General features: G+C 47.4%; 1 long non-coding RNA gene across 1 annotated transcript; it reads left to right on the forward strand.

Annotated features, from left to right (window-relative positions):
• Positions 1-13,889: 13,889 nt before the first annotated feature.
• On the forward strand, positions 13,890-20,447 carry LOC141584766 (uncharacterized). Its single transcript, XR_012517969.1, has 3 exons — positions 13,890-14,291; positions 14,496-14,594; positions 19,519-20,447. It is a non-coding gene; the product is annotated as an uncharacterized LOC141584766 (long non-coding RNA).
• The last annotated feature ends 224 nt before the right edge of the window (positions 20,448-20,671 follow it).

Here is a 20,671-nt window from a genome sequence, read left to right on the forward strand (position 1 = left end):
CTTCCTTCTGAGACCAACCCAACATGCTCACCCCGTGTTCACCTGGTGCAGCCCCCCACGCAGGAGGGGCCAAGCCCACTCACAGCAGGCCTGTGGCCTCCAGGTCTTGGGGTCAGGAAGGAGCCTCCTCGTTCCTCTGCCCCTCGTCCTTTCTGCCAGCTCGTCGTGGGGTGCTGATGCTGGGGTCGGGGTCCTGCATCTTCCTTCTGCTCACACTGACCATTTCTGGACCTACGGAAAACACCATGTGGATGTCTGAGAAATGCATCTGGAGAACTGTACCTTTTCATAATTGGTGGCTGCGTCTCCAGTTCCCTTTGGCCAGGATGCTGCGTTCTTGGAGACCACGGGGCGGTGTGCACACACACCCTGCTGTTGCTCAGATGAGCCGACCGGCCTCCGCTCCTGGACTTCGGAGAGTGGCCCGTTTCACACCTGCAGCTGTCTATGTGCCAATCGGTGACAGCTGAACCACACCTGTGGCTCTGAGCGTCCTCTGAGGGGTCCCGCCCGAGCCCCGCGGAATCTGATTCTCCAGGAGCCTCCCTTTCCCAATGGCCTCCCAAGTCCCCGCGCTGCCCACTGGCGCTCCTCCCAGCCCCCATCACAGGTGTGTGGCTGGCCTGGCCATGACAGCAGACCCTAAGTTTCCTGCACCCACCACACCCTTTCTCTAGAACACTCTCCAGCTTGAGCAGAGCCTTCAGGAAACGCCTCTGATCACAGAGCGGTCAGTGGCCAGACCAGCTCCTCCCTTCCATCAGTGGCTTTTCGTCTTGGTTCAGTTGCTCTTCCTGGTTTCTTTTGAATAATTTCCTTTTTCTTTCCTAATTCCTTAGGATGAGTACAAGATATAAGTTCTTTTATTCTTCATCTTCCTACGTTAATAACGAAAGCATTTTAAAGTGCTGAAGGTTCCTGCGAGTCTCGGTTTTTGAGGATTCACATGGATTTTTGGGAGGAAATGTCCTTTAAAAAAAAGAAGATTCAGGATAGTATGCCATTATCATTTTTTAAAACTTCCTCTTTGAGCTAAGTGTAAGCTAGGAACATGTCTCTTAATTTGGAGTTGTAAACCTTTTTTGGGTCATCTCTGTAGTAATCATTCCTGATTGTTCCAAATTATGTTTAGAGGGTGTGCTGGTAAAGCCTCTGTTTCAAAGATATTGTCGGCGAGTGCGGTGGCCCAGTCCTGCAATCTCAGCACTTTGGGAGGCCGAGTGGGGGTGGATCACTTGAGATCGGGAGTTTGAGACCAGCCTGGCCAACATGGCGAAACCGCATCTCTACTAAAAATACAAAAATTAGCTTGGGGCGGTGGCACGCGCCTGTAATCCCAGCTACTTCGGAGCTGAGGCAGGAGAATCACTTGAACCTGGGAGGTGGAGGTTGCAGTGAGCTGAGATCATGCCACTGAACTCCAGCCTGGATGACAGAGTGAAACTCTGTCTCAAAAAAATAACAATAAAATAAAAGTATTCTCAAGCATTTCTTTATGGCTAAGAACAGGAACATGTCCATGGACTACAGAAAATGAATTTCTCTATTCAGGTAATATGAAGTTCTAGATATATTTCCATTAAGTATGAGGATTTTAGTGTATCTTATTGAATATATTGACATTTCCCACTATACTTGTTTATATGTATTTACACATATTGATTAACATGTTTATATGTTTATACACATACATACATACATACATATATACATACATACATACATATATATGTGTGGGAAGATAGGGTCTCGCTCTGTCGCCCAGGCTGGAGTGCAGTGGTGCAATCTTAGTTCACTGCAACTTGACCTCCCAGGTTCAAGTGATTCTCCTGCCTCAGCCTCCAGAGTAGCTGGGACTACAGGCACCTGCCATCACGTTCGGCTAATTTACGTATTTTAAGTAGAGATGGTTTTACCATGTTGGTCATTCTGGTCTTGAACTCCCGACCTCAGGTGATCCACCTACCCTGGCCGCCCCTAATGCAGGGATTACAGGCGTGAGCCACCGCGGCCGATCATGCCCCTGTATTTTAATCGGCGCCTCCTGTCATCTGTAACAGCTTTTGTTTATGTTTACCCGAAGCACTATTTTGCGGACACAGATCTATTTTCTTCATAAATGGTGGCTTTTCTCATTACATACTGTCCGTTTTTTCTGGTGAGCGCTTTAACCTTCAGTTCCCCTTTCTCTCACGTCGATCCTGCGGCTCCTGTTTGCTTTTTGTTCCCGTCTGCCTGGCCTTCCTGTGACCATCTGATTTTGGGTTTTCTCCGGTTCTGCTTTTCCCCTCCTTCCCCTTTCTTGCCTTCATTGGAACTAACTTTTGTTTTCTCCTTGCCCTCTCTTTGTTTATTCTTTCTGCGGTAACCATAGATTTTTTTTTCTTTTAAATATCACATTTTATTGCAAAATCAATATCCAGCAAAATGAACTGTTTTAAAAGAAAAAAATATATTCCATATTTTCCACTTAAATACAACTATTTTCAATTTTGTATGTTCCTTTAAATTTTAATCAACTCCACATCTATTTCTATATGGTTATGATTATAATCATGTATATATCATATATCATCATATATTTCTATATTTCTATGCGGTTATGATTATAATCATATAGAAATGATGATATGGTTATGATCATGACCATGTAAGCACATTATAATCTTACTGCACATACAATTGTGTGGGACTCTTTTTTTTTTATTGTACTTAGGTTCTGGGGTACGTTTACAGATCACACAGGATCGTTGCATAGGTACACACATGACAATGTGGTTTGCTGCCTCCTTCCCCCTGTCACCTACTTCTGGCATTTCTCCCCATGTTATCCCTCCCTGACCTCTCCACCTCCCCCCCACTGTCCTTCCCTTGGCCCCCTCCAACAGACCCCAGTGTGTGACGCTCCCCTCCCTGTGTCCCTGTGATCTCATTGTTCAACACCCACCTATGAGTGAGAACATGTGGTGTTTGATTTTCTCTTCTTGTGTCAGTTTGCTGAGAATGATAGTCTCCAGATTCATCCATGTCCCTACAAAGAACATGAACTCATCATTTTTTATGGCTGCATAGTATTCCATGGTGTATATGTGCCACATTTTCCTTGTCCAGTCTATTGTAAATGGGCATTTGGGTTGGTTCCAGGTCTTTGCTATTGTAAACAGTGCCGCTATGAACATACGTGTGCATGTGTCTTTATAATAGAACGATTTTTTCTTCATATGTGTTCTTAAATTACCAAAATCTAAATTTAATCAATATCTTCATTCTTAATTGAGGAACGTACAATGCTTTAATTCTTGTGTAACCCATCTTACTTATGCATACTATTGTTGCCTTCACTCTTATCTTTTTTAATCCCTAAAATTAGACATTATTATTGCCTCATAGTCAAAATTTAGATGTCTACCTTTTTTTTTTTTTTTTTTTGAGACGGAGTTTCACTCTTGTTACCCAGGCTGGAGTGCGATGGCACGATCTCGGCTCACCGCAACCTCCGCCTCCTGGGTTCAGGCAATTCTCCTGCCTCAGCCTCTTGAGTAGCTGGGACTTACAGGCGTGCGCCACCATGCCCAGCTAATTTTTGTATTTTTTAGTAGAGACAGGGTTTCACCATGTTGACCAGGATGGTCTCGATCTCTTGACCTTGTGATCCACCCATCTCAGCCTCCCAAAGTGCTGGGATTATAGGCGTGAGCCACCGCGCCCGGCCGATGTCTACCTTTTAACCAGTTTCTTTGCTATTATTTCATATGTTTTAGTGCTAAAGATAATTTTAATTTTGAAATGATTTTATACTTATAGAAATTTGGGCTGGGCAAGGTAGCTCACTCCTGTAATCCTAGCACTTTGGGAAGCTGAGGTGGGAGGATCACTTGAGCTTGGGAGTTCGAGACCAGCCTGGGCAACTTGGTGAGACCTCATCTCTATAAAATAAAAAAAAAATTTTTAAACTGTAAAAAGAAAATTATAAGAAGAGTACTAATAGTTTTTTTCCCCCTCTGAACCACTTGAGAATTAATTACCAGCCTGAAGTCCATGATCTCACATTCTTTAGAGTGTACATCCTACCGCAAGGGCAGTCTCCTGCATAACAAGGCAATATCAGTATCAGGAAATTAGCACTCACACACTACTGCCATCTCGTCAACAGAATCCTGCATTCATGTTTAGGCAATTTCCCAGGAATATCCTTTGTGACAATGGGATCCAGTCTTGGGTCACAAGCTGTATTTAATTGACATGTCTCTTCAATCTCTTTCAATCTGACAATTTCTCTGTCCCTTCTTGACTTGTATGACCTTGACACTTTCGAAAAGCACAGGTCAGTTATTTTGCAGAATGCCCCTCAAGCAGGGTTTGTCTGATGCTCCCTTTTGATTAGATCCAGGTCATGCATTTTTGGCAGGACCGTCACAGCAGTTGGGCTGTGTTTCCCGTTGTATCATATCAGGGAGAACACAACACAGATTCATCCTATGACTGCTGATGGGACATCATTCTTTGACCGTGATTCTGGTCACGTGGCTAAAATGGTATCTGCCTGGTGTCCCCACTGTAAAGTTATTACTTTTCCCTTTGTATTTAATAAGTGTTTTGCAGAGAAGTACCTTGAAACCAGGTAAATATTCCTGCCAGTTCAAACTTTCACTCATCAACTTTGACATCTATTGAAACTTCTCAGCTAAATGACTAACAACTAAGATGATTGTCAAATGGTAATTTTTCTAATTCCATAATTTCTTCCACATTTATTAGTTGGCATTTTGTTGTAAGAAAAGTTTTTTCTTCTCATTTATGTATTCATTCATTTGTATCTATAGGGCTTCCATGCCCTCTCCAGGTGCACCACCCCCCAGGAACCTCCACGTGTTCAGCTACCCAGAAGCTCCCAGAACCAAGTCCTTTTCGGTTTTTAATTTTTTTACTTTCTTATTTTTCATAGGTTATTGGGGTACCGGTGGGGTTTGGTTACATGAGTAAGTTCTTTAGGGGTGATTTGTGAGATTTCGGTGCACCCATCACCCAAGCAATATACACTACACCCTATTTGCCATCTTTTTTTTTTTTTTAAATAGGGTTTCGCTCTTGTTGCTCAGGCTGGAGTGCAATGGCATGATCTGGGCTCACTGCAACCTCCACCTCCCAGGTTCAAGCGATTCTCCTGTCTCAGTCTCCCAAGTAGCTGGCATTACAGGCATACACCATGCCCCGCTAATTTTGTATTTTTAAGAGAGACAGGGTTTCTCGGTGTTGGTCAGGCTGATTTTGAACTCCTGACCTCAGGTGATCCGCCTGCCTCAGCCTCCCAAAGGGCTGGGATTACAGACGTGAGCCACCGCACCCAGCCTATTTGCATTCTTTTATCCCTCACCACCCCCACCCTTCCCCCCAGGTCCCCAAAGTCCATTGTATCAATCTTTTTTTTAAATTGCATTTTCGGTTTTGGGGTACATGTGAAGAACATGCAAGATCGTTGCATAGGTACACACATGGCAGCGTGATTTGCTGCCTTCCTCCCCATCACCTATATCTGGCATTTCTCCCCATGCTCTCTCCCCAACTCTCCACTCCTCGCTGTCCCTCCCCTATTTCCCCCAACAGACCCCAGTGTATGATGCTCCCCTCCCTGTGTCCATGTGTTCTCATTGTTCAACACCCGCCTATGAGTGAGAACATGTGGTGTTTGATTTTCTGTTCTTGTGTCAGTTTGCTGAGAATGATGGTTCCCAGGCTCATCCATGTCCCTACAAAGGACACAAACTCATCGTTTTTGAAGGTTGCATAGTATTCCATGGTGTATATGTGTCACATTTTCCCTGTCCAGTCTATCATCGATGAGCACATTGTATCAATCTTAAGCCTTTGGGTCCTCATAGCTTAGCTCCCACACGGCAGTGAGAACCTATGATACTTGGTTTTCCATTCCTGAGTGACTTCACTTAGAACAACCGCCTCCAATCTGATCCAGGTCGCTGCAAATGCCATTAATTCATTCCTTTTTATGGCTGAATAGTAGTTCCCTTTTGGGTTTTTATGGAAGCTTCATGACATAGGCATGATTGACTAAATCACTGGCCATTGGCCATTTAACCTTCAGCCCCTCTCTCTTCCCTGGAGGTTGGTGGGGGACAAGCTGAAAGTCCCAACCGTCTAATCTTGGTTTGGTCTCTCGTGACCAGCCACCATCCTGAAGCTACACATGGGCTGCCAGCCATCAGTGAACTCATTAGCATACATAAGAGACTCATCACTTTGAAGATTCCAAGGATTTAAAGAATTGTGTGCCAGGAAAAGACCAAATATGCATTTCACAATATCACAGATGGGAACCTGTAAACCCTATCTCACTTTAGGCTAGGATCCAAGGAAATACAATAATCTTAGCCTTTTCTCTCTTTCTTTCTTTCTTTCTTTCTTTTTTTTTTTTTTTTGAGGCAGAGTTTCGCTCTTGTGGCCCAGCTAGGAGTGCAATGGCGTGATCTCAGCTCACCGCAAACTCTGCCTCCTGGGTGCAAGCGATTCTCCTGCCTCAGCCTCCCCAGTAGCTGGGATTACAGTCACGTGCCACCATGCCTGGCTAATTTTTTGTATTTTTAGTAGAGACAGGGTTTCACCATGTTGGTCAGGCTGGTCTCAAACTCTCCATTTCAGGTGATCTGCCCTCCTGGGCCTCCCAAAGTGCTGGGATTACAGGCATGAGCCACCAGGCCTGGCAACCTTTGCTTTTTATCATCTGGACAGCCCAGAAAATCTGAAGCCCTGAAATTATATTAAGGTGATTCTAGATGGGACATGGTGGCTCATGCCTGTAATCCCAGCACCTTGGGAGGCCCAGGTGGAAGGATCACTTAAGTCCAGGAGTTTGAGACCAGCCTGGACAACATAGTGAGGACTGGTCTCCACAAAAAACATTTTTTTAAAATTAGCCAGGCACAGTGGTGCGCACCTGTGGCCCCAGACACTTGGGAACTGAGGTAAAATTGCTTGACCCAGGGAAGTAGAAGCTGCAGAGAGCCCTGATTATGACCCCATCCTCCAGCCTGGGCAACAGAGTGAGATTGTCACACACACACACACACACACACACACACACAAAGAGTTGGTTCTAGATTATTATCCTCAGCACCTGGAAAAAGGAAAACCATAAAACCCATGATCTTTAAAGGAGAATTACATCCTCTTAGATCTGAAGGGTTTTTTAGAATTAATTTTTAAAATAGATATCAGGCCGGGTGTGATGGTTCACACCTGTAATCTCAGCACTTTGGGAGGCCAAAATGGGTGGATCACTTGAGGCCAGGAGTTCGAGACCAGCCTGGACAACACAGCAAAACCCTCTACTAAAAATACAAAAATTAGCCGGGCGTGGTGGTGGCCGTCTGTAATCCCAGCTACTTGGGAGGCTGAGGCAGGAGAATGGCTTGAACCTGGGGGGTGGGGGTTGCGGTGGGCAGAGATAGTGCACTGAACTCTAGCCTGGGAGACAGAGTAAGATTCTGTCATAAGATAAAATAAACTGTGATACCAATTACGTATTCAAAAATAATCAGATGTGTGAGGAGACATGACACTTAGAGCAGGAACCAGCAAAACTGACAGAGGGACATCATATTCAATATACTATAAAAACTGTAGACTGTGAAATAATTATGTTTACTATGTTCAAGGAAATACATGATATGCTTGATTTTTTTGGCCAAAAATTAAAAAGCAGCAGCAGAAGCAAAACCTGACATAGCAGTTTTGAAAAAAAAAAAAAAATAGAAATTCTAGAACTAAAAAATAACTAAGATTGGGAATTCCACTGAACTCCTAATTCCTAAAGTAGGAATTCAATGATTCGTTTATTATACATAGTTATAGAGAGAATTAGTGAACTGGAATATAGGTCAGAATAAACTTGATGAAATAAAGCATAAAGAAACAAAACTTCCCTGTCTCTTGTCTCTCAGAAGAGAGATGAAAAGATCTTCTCTGTTTCATTAGAGCCTCAGAGGAGTGGCTGGAGGAAATGGTGCAGAGGCATTTGGGAAGATTACAGCTGAGATTTCTCTGGATTTGAGGAAGAACTAATGTTAATACTCAGGTTAGTTAATACTCATAGACTCAAGAGACTGGAAAATACCAAGTAGGATACATGAAGAGCAGGAGGAAGTAATTGCAGCTTTGGCTGCCTCCCAGAGAAGTCACTGCCCCCGCCACGATGATGAAATTCCCAGAAGCACCACATGAGCCCCTGCCCCACCGTGACCCTTGTCTAGACCACATGGATGGCGGGAACTGAGTCATGCTATCAGAGAGCCACACCCTGGTCACTGCCCAAGAGCTACCTTGGAATCCTCATTTTGAAAGTGAAATTGCATAATTTTCACTCTGTGTACTCGTGGGCCTATGTATAAGAAACCAGACTTTAGAAGCAAGGCGCTAGGAAAAGAGGAAAGGCAGTCAACTTGGCCGCCATACTAGTGACAAAGGTGTGCACCGATGAGAGGGGAGCTGGGGTAATGATTCCGCCTGGGAAGGCGAGGAGAGCCAGAGAGAAGGCATGCGGATGAGCCATCAGGACCAGGTGGAAAATTCCGCTGGCATCTGTGCAGTCCCTGCACGCAGCCTCCAGCAACCATCCTCAACCCCTCAGCTCACGATCCCATTCCATCACGAAGTTTATGTAGCTTCTTTACTGTCCTGAAATGGAACCCAGAGACACATTTTTAGACCTCAGTATAAATCCCTAACAGTAATAAAGAAGAAATAAAATAAAGATAATTTAAATAAAATAATCTGTATGGTATTAGATCAATGCCCAAGCAGAACTCCACTGGGAGACATGGTCTTCCGAATGGGCGACTAAGTCTTGGTGAAAATCAGAACAAAACAAAGTCCAATCTCCTTTCACATGATAATTGAAAACCTCAGTGTTCAGTTTAAAAATAGGTATAATATAAAATATAATATATTAATAATAGTTTTTAGGTGCTCACTGATTATAAACAAGGTCTTATAATAAAATTTAATTCTGAAATTATAAGACTCGTTTTTTTTGTTTGTTTTTTTGAGACAGTGTTTCACTCTTGTTGCCCAGGCTGGAGTGCAATGGTGCGATCTTGGCTCACTGCAACCTCCGTTCAATCGCCCGGGTTCAAGCGATTCTCCTGCCTCAGCCTCCCAAGTAGCTGAGATTACAGACATGCGCCACCACACCTGGCTAATTTTGTATTTTTAGTAGAGGCGGGGTTTCACCACGTTAGCCAGGATAGTCTTAACTCGTGACTGCAGGTGATCCACCTGCCTCGGTCTACCAAAGTGCTGAGATTACAGGCATGGGCCACCGCTCCCGGCGAGACTTCTTTGGCATTTCGGAGTCACAGTCACGTTAAAATGATTTTAAATGATTTTAAATACAGTCCCGTGGACAATCAGAAGTCCTGTGGGATACGGATGATTCTTGGTGGTGTGGGACCATCTTGCCCACTGTGGAACATTTTAAATCCCCACCCTGGTTTTTGCAGAAACCAACAGTGTCCTCACCCAGCCTCTGCGACACAAAATGTCTCTATAAGTCTCCAAACCTATTCCGTGTTCCACCCTATTGAGAGCTCCAGGTTTAGGGTGTGGCTGGGGCCAGCGCTGTGAGCAGGCACTCGTTCCTCTGACTGCTGGCCTTGCCACCTCTGTGGGCCACAGCCTTGGAGAGGACAGTCCTCGTTGGCTTTTTCTTCAAACAGGACCCTGGGGATGGCTTTAGTAGCTCCTGGAACGGGGGAGTCTTGGCCCTGTCTACGGCCAGGAGTCCCCCCAGCTCACTGAAGAAGAATTTGAAGTGGAGAAAGGCTGAGAAGGGTCCCTTTAAAGGTGAAAGTGTCGCTTCCTCACCCTTCCCCAGTGAGAGAAGATGTGCTTTGATTATTTGTCCATAAAACACACCCATAGCAAAGGCCTGGCATGGACCACAGTGCAGGGGGCAGAGGACGGGGCCCTGCCCTCCAGGAGTGTACAGCCTGGGTGTGTGAGGGGGAGACAGCAAACAAGTACATAAACTGTTACGTGTGTCCCAACAATCACAGGAAAGAGCAAGTGCTGTGTGTAGAAGAATAAACCAGAAAGACGCCGCAAAGAAGGGGAGGCGTGGCAGCCACGAGAAGTTCCCACGCTGCCGGGCTTTGGGTTGGGGGGCGTCCAAGCTATACTCATTCCCGAGGCTGTTCCAAACAATTATGTATATAATGTTTCCTATACGTAAAATTATTTATTTTATATAAAAATTACTATAAAATTTTATATATATGTATAATTTTTTTTGAAACAGGGTCTCACTCTGTCACCGAGGCTGGAGTGCGGTGGCTCAGTCTTGGTTCACTGCAGTCTTGAACTCCCAGGCTCAAGCCATCCTCCCACCACAGCCTCCCAAGCAGCTGGGACCACAGCCATGCTCCACTATGACTGGCTCATTTCTAAAATTTTTTGTAGAGACAGGAGTCTCCCTATGTTGCCCAGGCTGGTCTTGAATTTCTGACCTCAAGCAATTGCCCCGCTTCAGCCTCTGAAAGTACTGGGGTGAGAGGATTGAGCCAACTTGCCCAGCCTAAAAATGCCTATTAAAGAAAATTTGGAAAACATATGAAAAGGAAAAAAGTTGATTCCATTTTGATTCCATTTTGCCATCTGTCCAGCGCACTGGAGTGTGGAGTGCTAACCCCGTCTCCTCCTACTCCCCATGACTCTGTCACCTCCCATCTGTCTTCTTGCTGTTCATCGGCCACACCTCCCACCTTGCAACCTTTGCACTGGCTCTTCCCTCTGCTGGAACGCATTTCCCCAGATGTCCGCATGGCTGACTCCCTCACCACTGAGTCTTTGCTCACACATCACCTTCTTGATGACACCAGCCTTGCCTGCTTGTAATCGCACTTCCGACCACTCCTGATTCCCCGGGCTGCTCCTCTGAGTCTTGTTCCTACAGCATTTCCGACCTTCCGGGAAGCTAGGTAATTTACTTCCGGGTTACAGTTGTTGTCTATTCCTGTCTCCCCCTGCTAGACTCTGTCTATTTCTGTGTCTGTGTCTATGTCAGCTTCACAGGCATAGAGATTGTTACCATTTTCTTCACAGGCACATCCCAAGCACCTGGAACAGTGCCTGTCACATAGCAGGTGCTCAGCACATTTTTGCTTGATGAATTACATTAATGAAGCCTGGCTGATATTTGCCAAGTGCTTACTCTGTGCCAAGCATTGTTTCAAGTACTTTATGCTTTTCCAACAATCCTTGGAGAAAGTTTTAATAAATCCATTTTACAAATGAGGCACCCTGGGCGCAGAGAGGCTGAGCAACTTGCCTGAGATCACACAGCCAGTAAATGTCAGCGCCAGGATTTGAACAGAGGTTGTCTGACACCAGAGCCCATAGTCTTCATTGCAGTGAACACCACACAGCGAGGCATGTTTTAGTTGAATAAATGAATGAATAACTAAAAACCAAATATATCAAATAACATTCTAATTTCTCTGCCTGGAGATCAATGCTGGCCAACACAGGATGTGACATTTTTCTTGACCCTCTTCCATGTGGTCTATGTCTATGCCTGTGTTCACATCTGTATCTATATCTAGATCTGTGTCTATGTCTGTGACTGTGTCTGTGTTTCCATCTACAGCTATATCTAGGTCTGTGTCTGTGTCTGTCTGTGTCTGTGTCTGTCTGTGTTTGTGTCTGTCTGTGTCTGTGTCTGTCTATGGCTGTGTCTATGTCTACATCTGTGTCTGTATCTGTATCTGTGTCTATATCTGTGTCTGTCTGTGTGTGCCTGTCCCTGTGTCTGTGTCTATATCTGTGTCTGTCTCTGTGTCTGTGTCTATGTCTGTGTCTTCCTGTATCTGTGTCTATATCTGTCTCTGTGTCTGTGTCTATATCTGTTCTATATCTGTGCCTGTGTCTGTGTCTGGGTCTGTGTCTATGTCTATATCTATATTAGTCAGGGTTTTCCAGAGAAACAGAACCAATAGGCTGTAGATAGATAGATGATAGATGTATATATACATACATAGATGGATGAGGATAGATAGATAGATGATAGATAGATAGATAGATAGATAGATAGATAGATAGATAGACAGACAGATAGATAGATGAGAAGAGCATTCTTAGGGGAACTGGTTCGGGGAATTAGAGGTTGAGAGGCTCCGCAATATGCTGTCTGCAAACAGAAGCGGGGAAGTTGGCAGTGTGGCTCAGTTCAGGCGCAAAGGTCTCAGAACCAGGGGCCAATGAGGTAACTCTCAGTAGGAGCTGGAGGTCTGGGAAACGGGGATCTGCTAGTGCAAGTCTCGGAGTTCAAAGGTCAGAGAACCTGGAGTGGTGATGTCCAGGGGCAGGAGAAGAACAGTGTCCCAGCTCCAGGAGAAAGAGAGAGAGCAAATTAGACTTTCACAAGCTTTTTCTTCTGTCCTGGCCCTCAGCCAAGTGGATGGTGCTCCCTGCACACTGCGTAAGGGTGGATGTCCCTTACTCAGCTGATTCAAATGCCAGTCTCTTCCAGAAACACCCCCAGACACAACCACAAATCATGCTTCACCAGCTGTTGCGTATTCCATAATTTTGTCAGGTTGACACCAAAAATTAACTATCATAATATCTATAAGTATGATCTATATCTGTAACTCTATCTAGCTGTCTATCATCTAGCCAAGAGATGTATTAGAAGGTACTGGCTCATGTGATTATGGAGACTGAGAGGTCCCATAGTCTGTTGTTTGCAAACTGGAGACCCAGGAAAGCTGGAGACCGGGGAGAGCTGGAGACCCAGAAGCTGGAGACCCTGGAGAGCTGGAGACCCTGGAGAGCTGGAGACCCAGAAGCTGGAGATGTGAGAGAGCTAGTGGTGTAGTTCCAAGGCCTGAGAGCTCAGTGGTCAATGGTGCAGATTCCACTCTGAGTCTGAAGGTCTAGGAGCCAGGAGTACCAAAGGCAGAAGGTTGATGTTCCAGCTCAGGCAGTCAGGCAGAGAGGAAATTCAACCTTGCTTTGCCTTTTTCTTCTCATCAGCATCTTGACGGGTTGGATGATGCCCACTCACCTTGAGGAGGCCGTCTGCGTTCCTCAGCCCACCCATTCAAATGCTCATCTCTTCTGGAAACACCTTTATGTAATACCTGGAAATGGTGCTTAGCCAGCTATCTGGGCATCCTGTGGCCCAGTCAAGTTGACTCATAAACTTAACCATCACATCACCCTCCTCTTTCAACCACATATTGGCCAGGGGGTCATGCACTCCAAGGAAGCTGGCCTGGTGGCTGGGCCACCCTGCACTGGCCCCTGTGTGCAGGCGCTGGCCCCTCAGCTTTAGAGGGAATTGAAGGGCACTTCTTCAAGGGTTATTTGGACCGAAGTCATCCTTGCTAGGCACTTTGCCAGGGGACACTGCAACGACTGTGACAGGCCAGGTGCTGCCACGGCAGAGGGGGTCTCCGAGGAACCTAGGCAGACCGTCCTGGCAGACCGGCAGTGAGAGCAGCGGTTTCTTTCAGGGAGTGGTGTGATTCGGTGGGGAACGTGGAGGAGGAAGAGGGAAGTCAGGGACCCCCGAGGAGGCCATGGCAGTTGTTCACTGAGTCCTCTGCATCAGGCGCTGGCCATGGAGAGGGGCAGAAGTGGACAGATTCAAGAAACATCTCTGAGATGGAGCACAGGACTCGGTAATGGACCAGATGAGAGGTTTTTAGATCGGGTTGTCCAGAGGCAAACCAGGAGATGGGACTCACGTGTGAAGGATTTATTTATTAATTTATTTATTTCTGAGACAGAGTCTTGCTGTCGCCAGGCTGGAGTGCAGTGGCACGATCTTAGCTCACTGCAACCTCCAACTCCCTGATTCAAGCTATTCTCCTGCCTCAGCCTCCCGGGTAGCTGGGAAAACCTCCCAAGTAGTAGGTGGGAATGCGCCACCACGCCCAGCTAATTTTTGTGTTTTTAGTAGAGACCGGGTTTCACCATATTGACCAGGATGGTCTCGATCTATTGACCTCGTGATCCGCCCGCCTCGGCCTCCCAAAGTGCTGGGATTAGAGGCATGAGCCACTGCACCCGGCCTAGCATTTATGAAAGAAGTGTTCTCAAGAGAAATGAGGACAGTGGCCATGCAGCACAATCCCAGATGGCCTTGGCCACCCAGCTTTTCCCCACTTTCTTGCCTGTCGTTTTCAGAATAACTGTGGGTTGTGCTAGCAGTGCAATGTCTTGAGTAAGGAGGAACTGGCCAGAGCGTGCAAGACATCCTGCAACACTCGAGCTCAGTGAGTCGACTCCCCTGGGTATAAAACCTAGAGTGGAGCATCTTTTGGCGTCCCTCAGCTGTGGTGCTGCGTGGGGCATGTGCAGAGGGACTCCATCCACCCTGGCCAGCTTGCCTGAGCCTTGTGGGGCGGCAGGGACCCTAGGCTTCTGCTCTCTCCTGATGCTGGTCCACGACTAATAAAGTTGCTTTGCTTAATTCACAGTGTCAGCGTTCTGTCTCACGCAGCTGATGCAAGGGATAGAGTCACGTGCCCACGGGGGAAGCAGGATCAGGAGGAAGCCACGCAAAGGTGCGGTCTCAGGTAAGAAATGAGCCCCGCACGACACTCTGCAGCTTAACAATGTCCCAGAGCTCATCCCACCTCGAAGCAAGGGAGCTGGGCTCTCACGGGCCTGCGGCCGTCAGCCATGGGGCAGGCTGGCCCAGCCAGATCCAGGCTCCCAGGCACTTCTTTTCAGGCGTATCTTGTGAAAGTGGCAGGGAGAAGAAAAGGGACACTTTGAGGATCACAGCAGGTTATCTCCAGCCCGTGGATGGTGCCCCCATGATTGAGATGGGAAGATAAGGGGCAGCAGGCGTTCGGGGGGTCAAGGACTGGACTCCTTGGGTGTGAAATGCCCGTCAGACGTCCCAGTGGCGATGTCAGGGACCATTGGTATGAGCCTGGGGCCTAGCGGTGGGGGGCTGTTGAGCTGGAGGTACACTTCTGGGAGTCACCAGGTGTGGCCGGAGTCTGAGGCCATGTGACCATCCACAGGCCTTGGCATATGCCGTTCCTTCTGCTGGGAACTCACTGGCCTCCTCCTCACGTGTTAATTTCTACTCATGCTGAGGCTCTTGGCTCATGCATCGCTTCCTCAGGCAGGGTCTCTGACCGCGTCCTCCCCCCGCCACACCAAAGCCCCCTGTCAACCTTGTTCTCCTGAGAAGCTGAACTTCTGCTCCGTAGCGATGGCCGCGGTTGCTAGTTTGCATCTATTTGTGTGATTTTGTGGGTTTTATCCGCCATGCGGCCCTCAGCATCCTCTTCCCATGCTTGACAGAGTATCGGAGTGTCCCTCCACTGACGGCTCTGCTCTGACGGGGTCTTTCTAGCCCCAGGAGCATGTCGTGGGGTCCCCTTCATTCCCACCAATTCCTTTGCCCAGCTTCGTCTCTCACTGAACTGTTCTCTGCCTCGAGGCCAGACTGTTCCCCCTCCCTGAGCTGGGCATGTGTGTGCGATGCTGCCCTGTCATCGCGCAGATGCTGTGTGACCCAGTTCGCTGGCACCTCCTGTCCCCATCGCTGACTGCTGGAGCCGGCGTCCACCTCTCAGTGGTCCTTTCTGAGACCAGATAGATGAACCAGGCACGTTTATGGGGGTAAGGCTGTCGATGTGGGGGTCCTTCCAAAAGCGCCTCCTCCTCGAGGCTCTCCCCAGCCCTCTCTCCTAGAGGAACTGTGTTTCCCCTTGGGGCCCTTAACGGGGTCTGTGTGTTTTGAACATCCTCGGCAAAGCCACGGTGTGTGCTTTCTTGTCTGAGGGCTGCAGCCAAGCCTGAGTCCACCTCGAAGCTCCCTGACATGCAGCGGTCAGAGCGCGTGGAGTCGCGCGCTGCTGCTGTGTGCATCTGTGTGTGGTCAGTACAGAGCTGCGGAAGGGTCACCCCTTCTTCACCTGGCGTCCCAGGGGTTCCTATTGTCAGGAAAAAGGCGTGAAAAGCTCAGCTTCCACTTCCAGATCCTGACTCACACAGGTCACCTCAACCTTAGAAACAACTTCTGCAAACCTGTATTGTTTTACGGCTCTGGTTTGTTTTTATCAGTGCGTTTTATCTAATTACGTTCTGAAAAATTTAGGACTTCCCGAAAGTATCCCACTTACATGTAGAAGAGTCAGCTGAGAATAGCCAAAAGAATCACATACATTTTTGCATGGGAAAGAAGTCCTTTAACATTTAGTATTGCTTTTATGGTGGTAAAATATACGTAGCACGAAACGCACCATTTTACCACGTTTGAGCGTCTGGCTCAGTGGCGTTCAGCCCATTGGCATTGCTGTGCAGCCGCTACCACGGTCCAGCTCCAGAACCCTTCATCTTTCCAAACCAAAGCTCTGTTCGTGAAATACTCCCTGTTCCTCCTTCCCAGCCACTGGGAAAGGCTTTTCTTTCTGTCTCTATGAATTTGAGTATGCCAAGCACTTCCTATGTGGGGAATCATACAGATTTGTCTCTTTGTGACTGGCTTATTTCACTTTGCATAATGTCTTCAGGACTCATCGTGTTGTAGCCTGAGTTTCTTTCCCTTTTTTTTTTTTGAGACGGAGTTTTGCTCTTGTTACCCAGGCTGGAGTGCAATGGCGTGATCTCAGCTCACCGCAACCTCCGCCTCCTGGGTTCAAGCAATTCTCCTGCCTCAGCCTCCTGAGTAGCTGGGATTATAGGCACTCACCACCATGCCCAGCTAATTTTTGTGTTTTTAGTAGAGACGGGGTTTCACCATGTTGACCAGGATGGTCTCGATCTCTTGACCTCATGATCCACCCGCCTCGGCCTCCCAAAGTGCTGGGATTACAGGCTTGAGCCACCGCACCCGGTCTTCTTTCCTTTTTAAGGTGAATCATATTCTCTCATCTGTGTACGCCCCTGTTTTGACCATGTTTTCTTATTTTCTGTGTTCTCGATGCTCTGGGATTGGGATCCTTGATCCTGGAGAGTCTGCCCTCCTGGGGCTAGCTAAGTCCTGAGCTAGCGAACGACTCCACTGAGAGCACACCTTTGACATCCAGACCAAACAACCCAGAGCCCACATTCCCAGCCACCTCTTGATCACAAATTCACACCCCGAGCCAATAATCCCCCTGGCCTGAGTCACCCCAGGGCCAGATCCTGGACAACTAGGGACTGGCTCTATACTCCGGAGTCCACACAAATTATTCAAACCACCCCACTGAAACTTAGTGCACCAACCTGCCATGCCCATTCTATCCCATGAAAACCCAATGAGGGCCATGGGCCACTCTCTCACCTGACAGCCCTGGTGCTTCCCCACGTGGCCCTGGGTGGCCTGCCGTGATCTTGTTTCTAGGCTGAGGGTTACAACAAGCTTCCCCTTCACGCTGATCATTTCCTTGTCTGAGTGTCTCGCCTTTCCTGATTAAAACAAATCAAGGCTACGTTTTCACTCATTGTGTCTATCCATTCATCCACTGATGGACATTTGGGTCGTTTTCACCTTTTGGCTGTTGTTTCTTAATGAAATATTTCAAGCAAAAACAAACAAACAAATTTATGCAAAAGAAGAAGCAAGCACAGGCCGGGTGCAGTGGCTCACGATGTGATCCCAGCACTTTGGGAGACTGAGGCAGGCGGATCAACTGAGGTCAGGAGTTCGGGACCAGCCTGACCAACATGGTGAAACCCCATCTCTACTAAAAATACAAAAATTAGCCGGGCATGGCTGCGCGTGCCTGTAATCCCAGCTACTTGGGAGGCAGAGGAAGGAGAATTGCTTGAACCTGGGAGGTGGAGGCTGCAGTGAGCCGAGATCAAACCACTGTACTCCAGCCTGGGTGACAGAGCAACACTCCATCTCAAAACCAAAAAAAAAAAAAAAAAGATTAAAAAAAGCAACAACAAAAAACGGCCGAGCACGGTGACTCATGCCTGTAATCCCAGCACTTTGGGAAGCTGAAGCTGGTGGATCACCTGAGGTTGGGAGTTCGGGACCAGGCTGACCAACATGGGGAAACCCCATCTCTACTAAAAATACAAAATTAGGCAGGCATGGCTGTGCATGCCTGTAATCCCAGCTACTCGGGAGGCTGAGGCAGGAGAATCACTTGAACCCGGGAGGCAGAGGTTGCAGTGAGCCGAGATCACGCCATTGCACTCCAGCCTGGGCAATGAGAGGGAAACTCTTTCTCAAAAAAAAAGAAAGAAAGAAAAGAAAACAGAAGAAGAAGCAAGTGTAATAAGTACAAGGAATATCCATGTGCTGTCACCTGACCTAAGCAACCAGAGCTTCCAACTTCTTCCAACTTCTGAAGCGCCCATGTGTCCCCGGGCCCCCGGGCCCTTCCTTCCCAAGGGGTTTGCTTTACCCTATCAGCGTCATTGTTACTGAACTGGAGTCTGCTAGCCCAGCACAGCAAAGCCAGATATCCACACTGAGGTTTTGAGGTAGGAGAAAGGAGGTATTTGTCGCCTCACTGGGTGCCAGTCAGGAGCTCCTGACCTTCCTGATGGCCTTGACATGCAAGGGTTTTCAAGGCAAGGGTAAATTTCAGGAAAGCAGAAGTTCCCCGCAAAATCCTATCAATACATGAAGGTTCTACATTGGTTTGGCCTAAAGAGGGGGACTATCTTGAAGCAGAGGCTTATAGGTCGTAGGCGGATTCAAAGATTTCTGACTTGTGATTGGTTAAGAAGCCAGGCTTTGTCTAAAACCTTGGGGTCAGCAGAAAGCAATGTTACTGCCCTCAGGAAGAAATGTAGAACAAAGAACCGCAGGCAGAATTCGGGCCCCAGCCCTCCTCGTCTGAGGTCCACATGGCAGCGGAGGGCATTTGCCATTCAGAGGGGATCTGGGCTTCTGAGAAACAACTCGAGGCCATGTCAGGATGTTCTCTTGAGTTTCTACAGGGAATCAAGCACCCGGTGGCGCACACTTATTTGGGCAGGCATCGCTTTAAGCTACTGTTACGATCTCGTGTATCAGTAAAGTTGCTCATTCACTTCTAGAGGCTAACTAGGTGGGGGGAATTTCCCCTGAAGGAATTCGAGATTTTCCTTTATTTCCATGCTTGGGGGGCTCCGCAGGCCCCTAAGAGGGGTCCCTGCTGTACCCGCCCCAGGCAGGATTCTGACTTTCACTACACACGAATGTCCTCATAAAAAAACGTATGGTATAGTCTTGCACGTTCTTTAATTTTATAGGAATAGCATTATTTGATACAGCAGACGTGGGCCTGTTTCACGCAGCTATGTTTTTGAGCTGCATCCACGCAGAGGTCAGCAGCTTCAGTTCACGCCTCTTCCTGGCTGTGTAATGTTCCACGCTTTGAAGACATCACGTTTGATGTATCCATTCTCTTATTGATGGGCATTCAGATGTTTCCCTTTTTCTTAACTAAATCATGAAGATGTCGTGTCTGTGTGTGTTGGGGGTGGGGCATCTCTAGGGGACAGAGTCTGGAAGGGAACTGAGGGAGAAGGATATGTGCCTCTTTATTTTTCCAGATAGGACCGAACTGTTCTCCAAAGTGAGAAACCAGTTTGCACCCTGATCGGCCGGGTCTGAGGATTCCTGGTGAGATGGAGAAGCCGACCCCCACCCCTCACAGCTCCTCCACGCTGAAGACATGCTTTTGTTCATGCTGTCCTCTGCTTCGGGTGGTTTGGCATTTGGGAGAGTGGTTTCCTGGCTCTTCGTGCAACCGCGAATGCAATGGTTTGGCCAGGACATTTCTGGAAGGAAACCCCTTGATTTTGTTGCAGGGACTCCAAGGGGTGCATGAGGCAGCAGAGACAGCCCAGCCAACCATCACGCTGTTTATGCCTGTGAGAGCTCTCGGGACTCCTGAGAGGCACCCCCTGGCTGTTGGTGGATGTGCGTGCTGACCCCCTGCCTCGCCCTGGGAGGGAGAGCTCCCTGAGACGTGCCCCCACCCTCTCTCTGACCTGGAGTTTTGGTGTCCTGCTGATCCCAGGCAACATCAATTTACGGAACTAGGCTCAGCAGATGTACAGGCATCAAACAAAAAAAAAATTTGCTTCATAACCTGCCTGTAGTGAAGTGTTTTTGTGCCAGTGTGCTGTGAAAATGCAGAGCGTTTCAGCAAAGAGGAGGCACGTTTCTCTGAAATTAGAATATTCAGAGTAACTCCTCAACTCAGGCCTTTTGATACTGCTTTAAGAAATCTGTTTTGCCCATAAAATCATGTCTCTGATGTTCGCACCACTCAACTGACATTTATTTCAATTTTCAGATAGCAACTCCTTCCACTTTACCTTCTGTAATTCAAAATAGAAATCCTTAAGTCCTCAGGAAATTGTTTTTATAATATTCTAAAGTGAAAATACTTGCAAATGTGTACTTTTTAGAACAAGCGTAAGTTTTAAATTCAGAACTAAAGTAACCTTTTATGTGTGAACTTGTCTCTACTGTAAATCACAAGCGTTTTATTCTCTATTCTTTGAGTATGTCTCCATTGCCCTGCGTTTTCATGAGGTTGGAATTGCTGGGTAGGGGACTGAGCTGGGCTCTTGGGCTGCTGTACGTGCTTCATATGCTTCTAGTGTTTGCTCGTACAGCTGGTGCTGCCCCAGTCCTCGCCAGCCTCTGGGCACCAATCATAATCCGGCAATGCCTGCCGTGGGTTCTTGCCCCCTT

This window comes from Saimiri boliviensis, chromosome 6 (assembly GCF_048565385.1).
Source record: "Saimiri boliviensis isolate mSaiBol1 chromosome 6, mSaiBol1.pri, whole genome shotgun sequence".
NCBI classification, from domain to species: Eukaryota; Metazoa; Chordata; class Mammalia; order Primates; family Cebidae; genus Saimiri; species Saimiri boliviensis.